The sequence below is a fragment of the Triticum urartu genome, chromosome 5A (assembly GCF_056163025.1).
Source record: "Triticum urartu cultivar PI428250 chromosome 5A, HENAU_Tu73, whole genome shotgun sequence".
NCBI lineage: Eukaryota > Viridiplantae > Streptophyta > Magnoliopsida > Poales > Poaceae > Triticum > Triticum urartu.
The window spans coordinates 614,548,089-614,557,483 of NC_141877.1; the positions used below are offsets into that span (position 1 = coordinate 614,548,089).

The window sequence follows — 9,395 nt, forward strand, 5'->3', positions numbered from 1 at the left end:
ATCTTCACAAGCTACTGAACAAGACATCTTATGAGCTCCTTACTGGCAAGAAGCCAAATGTCAGTTACTTCAGAGTATTTGGCGCAAGGTGCTGGATCAAGGACCCACATCACACCTTAAAATTTGCACCAAAAGCACATGAGGGTTTTATGCTCGGATATGGAAAGGATTCGCACTCCTACAGAGTCTTCAATCTCTTTCATTACAAAGTGGTTGAAACAATGGATGTGCGGTTCGATGAGACCAACGGTTCACAAAGAGAGCAGCTGCCAAATGTGCTAGATGAAGTTCCATCCAGTGAATCAATCAAGCTAATGGGAACTGGAGAAATTATACCTTCTGAAGCTCATCCTGAAGAAGAACTTATCATTTCAGCACCTGATCAACATGAAGACAATGCTCAGCCTGAAGACATTCCTTCCAACAACGACAATGAACAGCAAGAGCAAAGTCTTCGCCCTGTACATCCTCGCGTTGCCAAGGTCGCATCTTCCCACACAAGCGCCTTGACGTTGAAGCTATAGCTGGTTTGCCCTGTCTAGCAGAAGCGTTGGATTGCTTCAAGCAAGTGGGTCTGCTGCAGTTTGTTACAGATGAAGAGCATTGGAATGAAGAGTTGCTGCTACAATTCTATGCCACACTTCACATCAAAGGGTACAACAGAGATCCGAAGACTTGGGTCCTGGAGTGGATGACTGGCAACTTTCATCACGAAGCCAATGCATTTGACATCATTGAGCTCACTGGCTTGCCCACTCCTGGCGATCTCTTCGAGCAAGGCTGTCAGCTGCATGCTGAAACTATTGAGAGCATCTTTCAGCGGCCAGAACCTGATATGAGTCAAATGCTCAGCATGATGAAGCCATTGCCCCAAGATGCTGCGTATCCCACAGAGTTCTTCGTTGAAGACCTTGAGTACCTGCCCAGAATCATATATCACATCATCAGGCGAACTCTCTGGCCTATCAAAGGGCACTCTCCAAATGCCAAGCTTCAGGGTGCAATGAAGACTTTGGTCTTCTATATACTTCATGGCAAATGCTTCAATGCACAGGACTTCTTCATACGCCAACTTGCTGCATCAGGCATTGATCTGTTTGGTTTGAAGTTCTACGCCCCTTGGGTCATGCGACTGATCAAGCTACACTCCGCCATCTCTTATCAGCCCTCAGCCCGCAACCATCGGATCTTCTTGCCTGACGTGGACATGTCTACTGAAGCCATATATTCTGAGCCTGCCAAGCAACCTCTAAGTCTTCAGAATGCAGAACATCAGAGTTTTACACAGAACGTTGAAGGCGTTGAAGCAGTTTCTCGGGTGTATCCTTTGGCTGGCACTACACGTGCACCACACCCTGCTTCCACTGAAGCCACTGACAGTGCCACTGCTCCAAGACCCAAGAAGCGCACTCGTGTTCTCAACGACCGAGAGCTTCTTGTGGCTCTACATCAGAAACAGGATAGGCATCATGACTGGCTGAAGCGTCAGATGAAAAGCCTCTGGGTGGATGTTAATCGCACTCGAAATCTTGCCACCAAGAATGCTTTCGTTGCCCATGAAACCTGTCACCGCACATGGAAAGGGCTCACGATGATGTGTTCTGAAGCTGATCTTCAAGAGGATGGCTTCTCTGAGAGATTCAAGTTTGACTCCACACCTCCTCGAAGGGCTGTGCTGCTAGGAACTCCATCCCTTGAAGACTCTGAGTTCTCTTCCTCTGCAGCCGCAGTCACTGCCAGAATTATTAAGGAAGAAGATGATGCTACTTCACCGCCACCTCCTTCAGCACCTCCAAGCTCTTCTGCACCGCCAAACAACACCAACAACCCTGCTACTTCACCTACTCCTCATGGGAATGAGTAGAGGCTCTATGTCTTCAAACCTTTTTGGTCATTACTGACAAAAGGGGGAGAAGCATATGAGATTGATAGACTTCAAGCGGGTCCATATGGGCGGGGGCTTTATATTTTGCTTCGTGCTTACAACTCTCGTTTTTGCTACATTTGGTTCTTATGAGTTGTAACACTTAAACCAGATGGTCGTCTGCTACTTATTTGCCACCTTGTTTTGCGAAGATAAATTCCGCATGTGCGATGATAAATTCCGCACTTAGCTCATTCTGCAGACGTTCATTTTCCATTATGCATGTCATTATCTTCATATACTTTCACATGCATAGTGGATTGTCATCATAAGTTGAAGTGGATCTCCACAAGTACCACCTACCAAGTGCATTTGCATTCCAAAAGCAAATTAACTTATATGCACATCTTCAGGGGGAGCCCTTGCAACTTATGAAGACAATTCCTTATCCTTTACAATTTCACAGATTACATTCCCCGTTGAAAACTTCAACTAGTTTGTCATCAATCACCAAAAAGGGGGAGATTGTAAGTGCATCTAGTGCCACCCCTAGTTGGTTTTGGAGTATTGACGACAAACCTAGTTGAGGGACTAATGTGTTTGTGAGAATTGCAGGATAACACAGGTAGAAGTCCCTCATGATTCGGTTTTACTACCAGAGATGACCCCTAAAAATGTATGAAGACATTGAAGTCAAAGGTGGTATATGAAGATATTCACATTGAAGACTATGACAAGAGAAGACACGATATGAAGCCTATGGAGCTCGAAGACTTAGATCTTTCGTAGGTCTTTTTCTTTTGTGTTGAGTCATAGGAACCGCCGTACTGTTAAGTGGGGTCCAAGAGAACCAATCAGAATGACTGAAGTGATGCCTAAACCAAAAACCTATGTCTTCGAGTGAAGACTATGAGAGCGAATCTTGTCCAGAGTCGGACAAGTCAGCTTTGCTTGTAGCCCAAGTAAATTTGCCGTGTGAGTTTGAAATCTGACCGTTGGAACACGTGTCAGTTCCTTAGTGACCCAGGGTCATTTCGGACAAATCAGGTCGGGTTGCCAAGTGGCTATAAATAGCCCACCCCCTACAACCATAAACGGTTGGCTGCTCAGATTGAAAGTACGGCTTTTGTCGTTTGAGAGCAACCCACCTCGAAGCCTTTGAGAGAGAATTCCTTGCGAGGATAAAGCCCTAACCACCCAGAGCCAGAGAGAATTGGGCATCACTTAAGTCTTCTTGTCTGTGTGATCTGAAGACTTATTACACTTGAGGACTGTGCATCCTCCAGCCGGTTAGGCGTCGCATTCTGAGCATCCAAGAGACATTGTGGATTGTCGGTGAACGAAGTCTGTGAAGGTTTGGGAGTCTACCTTGAAGACTTACCAGAGTGATTGGGCGAGGTCTATGTGACCTTAGCTCAAGGAGAATACGGTGAGGACTGGGTGTCCTGAGCTGCGTGTTCAGGATTGGGTGTCCGGGACTGTGTGTCCTAAGGTTTAAATACCTAGCCGCTCCAACCAGACGTACAGTTGTCACAGCAACTGGAACTGGTTCAACAAATCATTGTCTTCAACGAGTCACTGGTTTCATCTTCACTTCACTTTACTTACTGTTCCTCCTTGTGAAGTCATTGTATGTTTGCTCTATCATTTGTCTCCACTGAGTGACTGCGTGTTCTGTTTGGCTTCACAATATCTTCCTATATGATCCTTACTACCTAGCTGTTATTAGTCTTTGTGCTTTCACTTCATTGAATACTTGACTATGGTTTGCCTAGTGTAGTCTACCTTCCGCTGCATGGTAATAGGTTTAATTTTATCGTTTATCTTCAAAACTCCCATGTTCTGAAGACTCTCATAAAAATCGCCCATTCAACCCCCCCCCCCCCCCCTCTAGTCGATATAACGCACTTTCAGAAATTAACGACCTTCTTGGAATTCCACGACCAAAACAAAAGGTCGTTGATTCCATGACCTTCTGTTTTGGTCGCTAGCTCTCTGCCCAGGCCACGTCGGATCCGACGTGGCAAGCTGACATGGCAAAATAGCGACCAAATAAAAAGGTCGTTGACAAGAATCAGCCCGGTCCAATTTGACGTTTTACATGGGCCGAGCCCAACAATTCAGCCTTTTTATAAAAAAAATCTTTGAAATTTTGGTTAGCTTCACAAGCCAAGCCCAACATTATAGCCTTTTTATTTTGGTTCGTGGCCTTTTTAGTCCATTGATTTTCTAGTTTTTCCCACTATATATTGGGGCTAGTTCCACTACTCAGCCAGGCCTCACATGCCATAATCTCATACATTGGTCCCACACGTCAAATGTTTCAACATTGCTCAGATTATTTTGATAAGTGGATCCCACTTGTCAAGTTTCCACTTCACACATTTTTAAATCACTATTTCAAACAAAATAGAACAAACATAATTTGTCAAATAACATTAAATCTATTCCAATGTCACAATCTCTACAAACTATTACAGTCAAGTGGAACAAACAAATCTCTGGCAAGTGAATACAAATAACAGTAAATCCGTTCCAATGTCACAATCTCTACAGTATCACAATGCATCACAGCTTTGCACTTGGCTTCATGGCTTTGCACTTCAAATTTGTCCTGGCTCTCCTGTAAAAGAGTGAACACAAAAGCTACCAGCATTAGTGTACTGCTGCTGAGGCCAGAACCAAACAATTGCAATGGCAACACTAACGTAAACAGCAAAGTAGATCCACCCACTAGTACGTTCCAGCCTCACCTTTCCCTTCCTGAATTTGGACACTATCATGCAATACTATAAAGGGCAAATAAAACAACAGACTTGCATAGTGAAATGTTTGCTTTTACCTTATAGAATAATTTGTTTATGCCAGGAATGCATCAGTTTGTACAATACTACAAAGGGCAAATAAAACAACAGACTTGCATACGGCAAATAACACACATTAACCTGCTGTTGTACTACACTTCAACTACCACATTCAAGCTCATGTTAGGCACCACCAACACTAACCCACAGGTACCAGCATGGTATATTGGTACAAGTGCAGGTCATGCAATGAACATCACTGTAACACATTCACCTGAAGAAAAGTACAGTACTATTCTACTACTGCGGCCATCCATTCTACTACAGGGGAGTTAATATAACCCAATTATAACAGACGATTACATCACAGCAAAATTAACAAACAAGAGGCAAGTTTGAGTGAAAAGAACAAGGTACTGCATCAGCCTTGAAAAAAGGATAGCAATAAGACAATGATATAAAGGAACAACTCAACATTTTACTAACAATAGCCAATGCTTGCAGACACTGGTACTGCAAGGTTAAATGAATCTATCTTTCCAAATGTTCAACCCTGTCAAAAACTCTACAATGGCTTAAATAATGTCGCCACCATGCATTACAAAGAAAGTGGATTACTTGCAGCAACACTAATCCCGCAAGCTGAAAGAGACGTGCAAACCGAAGCCTAACTCAGTCAAGTCGGGGACAGGCGGCAATCCCTTATTCGATAAAGAATGCCATGATCAGACATTTAGAGTGTGGGCAAGCATTAAAAAATCCAACATGGATAATAAGTCTAACAGCGATGGTGGGCGTCATCCTTGCCTTGGCTAGTTAAAACTAAGAGCGGCAGAGCAAATATGTGTATTACACAGACAAAAAGGGGTGATGTTGTTGGGTTGCAACATCAAAGAGCCAGGTTTATTACTGCTAAAGAAATACTTAATGGCCACAACGAATTATTATCAAAGGAATGGCAACAAATCTAAGGGTTTATTTTTGGTCCTAATCTGCAGGTATGCAGCACGCATCAGTGACCACAGAGCATACGACCACAGCAAAACAGGGGAGCAATTCAGTTCTAGTAGATCAGATTAGGAAACAGGACTGCCCTGATCAAGAATACACAAGTATAAAAAAAGTCAAACACCACCCCTGCAATAAGCATAAGTAACCACTAGGAAAATAATTTGCTATCTACAGGTCCTATTATCGGCAATAAGAACATCAGGCAAGGAAGAACAGCATATTTCCAATACAATCTGTTGGCCAAACACCACCCCTGCAACCCCAATCATCTCATAATCAAATAAAATTTCTAGAGGCAGAGCCACTGTACAATACTGTATCAAGGCAACAACCTAATTTCAGTAAGGAAATTAACTGAATTTAAAGAGATAAAGCTTCTTGGCTCTCCACACTCTACTCCACTGGAGGCACCAGAACTAATTTGCAATCAACCCTGAACAATATGTAGAGTATATTTCGGACATCTGGAACTAAACTAACCTAACTAATACAACAAGGTGGCATGCATAGAAATCTGGAACTAAAGTACAATCTGGATTTATAGCACATGCTGCAGCCACTAAAGCCTTCAAGGGGCAAATAAAGCCACAGTTCAAGTGCTCAAACTCTCAAAGGGACATGTAGGAGCAAACCTTGGAAGCAGCAGGAGCAGCTGCAGCAGGAGCCGGTGATGCACTCACCCCAGAGGCCTAGCCAGGGAACCTGCATAATCAACAAACACATAAAGCAACCATGAATATAATTAAACACATACATAGGGCAGATTAATCTGCGATGTTAAGTGACAGCATACTAAGTAGAACAGAAAGCACTACAGCCCATTACCAAAAAACTGAGTGGTAACTGATCATTGAACACTATCTGTTGTTTGTCAGTGAGATAAGAATGAAGTCACTCCTCTGTTTACAATACAAATTGATTGATTGTAAGTACAGTAGGGTATTTCCCCCAAATCTGCAAGTGTCGTGTTCCCCACAGGCACTAGGCGATGGCGACTATGCTCGGCTAAAGCTAGGTGAAAAAATTCAGAATATGGCTGCAAGAATATAAACCTAAACTAAACAAGGTTGTTCCCGAAGATAATCCACAAATAAAATGAAAAATAGCAAAGGGAGGTTCAGATTTTACTCACTGTCATTTTAGTATTTTGTTTCATTTGAGAAAGTAAACAAAGGGTAGAAACAATACTATGACAAGGACAGAAATATATCACAACACAAAAAAATATTCTCGCATGAACATAGTTAACACAAGGACTACAGAACACACATCACACATATGCAAACAGGGGGTTAGAAGACATAATTCTAGTACTCACAGATCAACAAAATGAGTGGTATTAAAGAAGCACCAGTCAAGAAACGAACACATAGGGGATCACACACATATGCTAGAAGATTACTATATCACAGAGCATATCACACATACTAAATATAATTCAAACAACTAGACATTAACTAGTCAGAACAAACAATAAAATGCACTATATTTTGCAAGTATGAAACTGAACAATTGTCAAGTTGCAAGCTCTTATGAAATCTGAATATTTCAGGTACTACACATATCAATTCTGAATATTGCAAAGTACTGAACAATAAACTTCTCAAGATTACAGAAATTTGAGATCAGATGGAGAGAGAAAAGCAGCAAAAGCAAGTTGGAGAACTTGAGCGGAGGAGGAGCAGCAGTAGGGACGAGGGGAGGAGCAGCAGTAGAGAGAAGGAGTGGAGGTGCAGCAGGGGACGTGGGAGAAGAAGAGCAGCAGCAAAGGGATCAAAGGAGAAGCAACAAGCAGCGGAGCGAAGGAGAGGCAGCAGCACGGGGGCGCAAGGAAGAGCAGCAGCAGAGATGGAGAGGGAAGAGCAGCAGCATGGTGAGGAGCAGCACGGAGGAGACACTCGCGCGGAGCACCAGACAATCGTGCCTCCCCTCGTCTGGTCGGGCGCGCGAGGTGGTGCTGGTGCTGATGGCGGCGGTGGCTGGAAATGGTGGCGCTGGTGGATGCGTTGGTGGATGGGTGTGGAGTGGTGGATGGAGATGCGGTGCCGCGCCACCACGCCGGCCTGGCCGCGGCGGCGGCCGGAGGTGGAAGAAGAAGTGGTGAGGGAGAGAGAGAAGTGCTAGGCCCGATGGGGAATGGAGGCGATCTAGGGATTTTGATACCCTCCCTGATCTGCAAACTGTACACATTAGCCGTCCTCCTTCTCTTCTTTTCTTCACTCTTCTCGATAGCCACCTAGACGGAATCTTGACGGTTATAGTGCCTTTGCGCACATTTCTGCAAAATAGACCAAAGACTAGTAAATGATCCCTTTTTATGATTTCCATTCAATTACTCAATATTTCATAGCAAGAATTGATGGTCAGAACATAACAAATGGTATATTTCTGTGACAAATTATGAATATGAAATGTGCTTATCACAAATTCACAACCATTACACGACGCCATTATTTAACTTAGGAGCTTCAGAGCTACACAATGCATGCGCACAAAAACATTACACAACGCCATTATTTAATCACTAAATCATGGGCTCAGTTGGCTCCGATAATCCTAGTTGATACACAATAACATGGTTATTAAGTGTTCTCCTGTATGACTTGTGAGGCGCATAAATGTATGTGAGACTGTGAGTTCTAGCCAAGGATTTCCTTTTTGTTTATGTGCAATAGGTCAGGCTGTGTTCCAGACAAGCTTTCCACTACGCAAATATTGATAATTATTCTTAGTCTGAAAAATCTACCAGCACAAATTTAACTTAGGAGCTTTAGAGCTACACAATGCATGCGATTTAGAGATGATCTTCCTTTTCGCTGCCGATCAAGCCAGCATACTTGCTACCATTTTTACCTGAAAGCTCTCACATGGTCCACTCAGGATCCCGGGGGCTGAAGAAGGAAGCGGTGACCTTGGAGTTCAGCAGCTTCAGCGCAAGGCCGGACTCTGCCTGGAGCAGCGCACCTCAGGGTCTTGTACTGGTTGATGGAGCTGCCTGGAGCAGCAACAACGAATGAACCCCTGCACTGCAGCATCGAATCAATTGTGAGGAACTTTGTCAAGGGGAAGGGGGCGGGGAGAGAAATCTGAGGGCCGAGATCCGGGAGTACCTCCGCGGCGGTCAGGTGCGAACGGACGATGGCAGGAGTCCGGCGTCTCTTGTACGGCCGGCACCGGACGAGGAAGAGAGGCGTCGAAGGGCACGGCCGCGTCATCGACCGAGAATAAGCACGCACGCGGAGCAGGGTGGCTCCCCTATCGGCGTGGAGAACGAGGCGACGTCGCGGACGGGGAAGCGGTCGGCGGTGGCGCGGGAGAGAGATTGGGTGGCGCCGCCGGCCGTGGCGGTGGTGGTGCGGGAGAGAGAGGGAGAGAGGTTGGGTGGCGGCGGCAGAGGAGGGGAATGAATCGCGGAGGAGGGGGGGGGGGGGGGGGGGGGGGGGACGCCATGGCCTCGCCTGGACTAGTGGATATGGGGGATGAAGGCGAGGGTCGGCGGTGGTGGATGGGCGGCAAAGGTGGGGGAAATGGAGGGGAGGGGAGGGTGCAGACCGGCGGCGAGGGGAGAGGGAGGTGGGTGGCGGATCTGGATCGGGAGCGGAGGCGGCTGCAAGCGCTAGGGTTGAGAGAGGGGTTTGTTGCGCGAGAGAGAGAGCGGAGGGCTAGGATGGACGGACGGATGTATGGATGGATAGATGTTTGCCATGTCATCAATC

General features: G+C 45.3%; 1 long non-coding RNA gene across 1 annotated transcript; it reads right to left on the minus strand.

Annotated features, from left to right (window-relative positions):
• Positions 1-4,183: 4,183 nt before the first annotated feature.
• Positions 4,184-9,094, minus strand: LOC125511066 (uncharacterized). Its single transcript, XR_007284884.2, has 4 exons — positions 8,790-9,094; positions 8,533-8,705; positions 6,312-7,957; positions 4,184-4,487 (listed from the first exon to the last, which is right to left on the minus strand). It is a non-coding gene; the product is annotated as an uncharacterized LOC125511066 (long non-coding RNA).
• Positions 9,095-9,395: the final 301 nt, after the last annotated feature.